We start from the raw sequence: 2596 nt of genomic DNA on the forward strand, positions 1-2596 counted from the left end.
TCAGCAGGAAGTTGACCTCAGATCAGATCAGAGGACTTCCTGGAAGAACCTGAGACAGACTGAGACCGTGAGGGACACTCAGAGACCGTGAGGGACACTCAGAGACAGATGGACGATGGCTTCACTGTAAACAAACAGGTGGTTACAGTGAAACTGACTCTAAAGATAGAAACAAGTCTGGACTCTGTGAAGCTCCAGCGGCGCCTCCTGCAGGCTGCACAGCTCATTACACACACAGTACTTTTACTGCAGTAATACCACAGAACGGTAAAGGCTGTGAGTACTTAGTCCGCAGGAGCCCATTAAGGGGTCTCCACCCTCAGGTTGGGAACCACTTACATGTTAATGATTGTTTTCAGAGTTAATAATTTTTTTGTGCACATGCAGAATAACACGAACGTCAGAGCGAAATAATTATCAGAGCCGAAGCTTCTCAGAGCGGAGACTTGTTGCCTAGCAACACTGTAAACAGGAAGTCAGTCAGAGCTGGGCTTTATGCTGCGTCCATGTGACGTCAGGAGGTCGAAGTTTCTTACTGTCTGTCTGTCTGTCTGTAACTGTCTGTCTCTGTCTGTAACTGTCTGTCTCTGTCTGTAACTGTCTGTCTGTAACTGTCTGTCTCTGTCTGTAACTGTCTGTCTGTCTGTCTGTAACTGTCTGTCTGTCTCTGTCTGTCTGTAACTGTCTGTCTCTGTCTGTAACTGTCTGTCTGTCTGTCTGTAACTGTCTGTCTGTCTGCAACTGTCTGTCTGTCTGTAACTGTCTGTCTCTGTCTGTAACTGTCTGTCTCTGTCTGTAACTGTCTGTCTGTCTGTAACTGTCTGTCTCTGTCTGTAACTGTCTGTCTCTGTCTGTAACTGTCTGTCTCTGTCTGTAACTGTCTGTCTGTCTGTAACTGTCTGTCTGTCTGCAACTGTCTGTCTCTGTCTGTAACTGTCTGCAACTGTCTGTCTGTCTGTAACTGTCTGTCTCTGTCTGTAACTGTCTGTCTGTCTCTGTCTGTCTGTAACTATCTGTCTGTCTGTCTCTGTCTGTCTGTCTGTAACTGTCTGTAACTGTCTGTCTGTCTGTCTCTGTCTGTCTGTCTGTCTGTAACTGTCTGTCTCTGTAATTGTCTGTAACTATCTGTCTGTCTGTCTCTGTCTGTCTGTCTGTCTGTGTGTCTCTGTCTGTCTCTGTCGTCTGTGTGTCTCGTCTGTCTGTCTGTGTGTCTGTCTGTCTGTCTGTGTGTCTCTGTGTGTCTGTCTGTGTGTCTCTGTCTGTCTGTGTCTCTGTCTCTGTGTGTCTGTCTGTCTCTGTCGTCTGTGTGTCTGTGTCTGTGTGTCTGTCTCTGTCTGTGTGTCTGTCTCTGTGTCTGTGTGTCTCTGTCTGTGTGTCTGTCTGTCTCTGTCTGTGTGTCTTGTCTCTGTCTTTCTCTGTCGTCTGTGTGTCTGTCTGTCTGTCTCTGTGTGTCTCTGTCGTCTGTCTGTCTCTGTGTCTGTCTGTCTGTCTCTGTGTCTCTGTCGTCTGTGTGTCTCTGTCTGTGTGTCTCTGTGTCTGTCTGTCTCTGTCTCTGTGTGTCTCTGTCGTCTGTGTGTCTGTGTCTCTGTCTGTCTGTGTGTCTGTCTCTGTGTGTCTCTGTCGTCTGTGTGTCTGTCTGTCTGTCTCTGTCTGTGTGTCTGTCTCTGTGTGTCTCTGTCGTCTGTGTGTCTGTGTGTCTGTCTGTGTGTCTGTCTCTGTGTGTCTCTGTCTGTCTCTGTCTGTGTGTCTCTGTCTGTGTGTCTGTCTCTGTCTCTGTGTGTCTCTGTGTGTCTCTGTCTGTGTGTCTGTCTCTGTCTCTGTGTGTCTCTGTGTGTCTCTGTCTGTGTGTCTGTCTCTGTCTCTGTGTGTCTCTGTGTGTCTCTGTCGTCTGTGTGTCTGTGTCTCTGTCTGTGTGTCTCTGTCTGTGTGTCTGTCTCTGTCTCTGTGTGTCTCTGTGTGTCTGTGTCTCTGTCAGGAGGAGATGTCAGTGGTGTGTTCGGGTTGTCTCTCCGTGTAGCTGCAGTTTATTTTCCAACAAACAAACAGAACAAATTCACTTTTTTTACACAACAAAGATAAAACAGATAAAACTTTGATACAAAATCTTAAAAAACTTCAGTGAACTCGTTTCCGACAGAAACTTTGAATCTACGGACGAATAAATCCTGACGAGTCGTCCTCATCCGGACGTTCACGCACTCGTTCTTTCTTTGAGTCGATGGGTTTATAAAACTTCTGCTGGACGTTTTTTTAAAAAAGTGAGTCATCAAATCTGATATGTGTTCATCGTGTGTGCGAGTGTGTGTGCGTGTGTGTGTGCGTGTGTGTGTGCGTGTGTGTGCGTGTGCGTGCGTGTGTGTGTGCGTGTGTGTTTTAGTAAATGGCCTCGTCCATGTTGTCGTCACTGTCTCCTCCGAACTCCTCGCCGTTATCAAAGTACGACATGACGTAGTCCGTCTCCTGCAGACAGCAAACGGAAGAATTAATTGATTCTTTTTACGTATTAATGATCTTAATGAATTTGATTAATAATTAATGTACATAATTACATCATAAAGAGTAAACGCAGAAACACCTTTAAGACCTTTTTAAAAAC

This window comes from Plectropomus leopardus, chromosome 7 (assembly GCF_008729295.1).
Source record: "Plectropomus leopardus isolate mb chromosome 7, YSFRI_Pleo_2.0, whole genome shotgun sequence".
Classification (NCBI taxonomy): Eukaryota; Metazoa; Chordata; class Actinopteri; order Perciformes; family Serranidae; genus Plectropomus; species Plectropomus leopardus.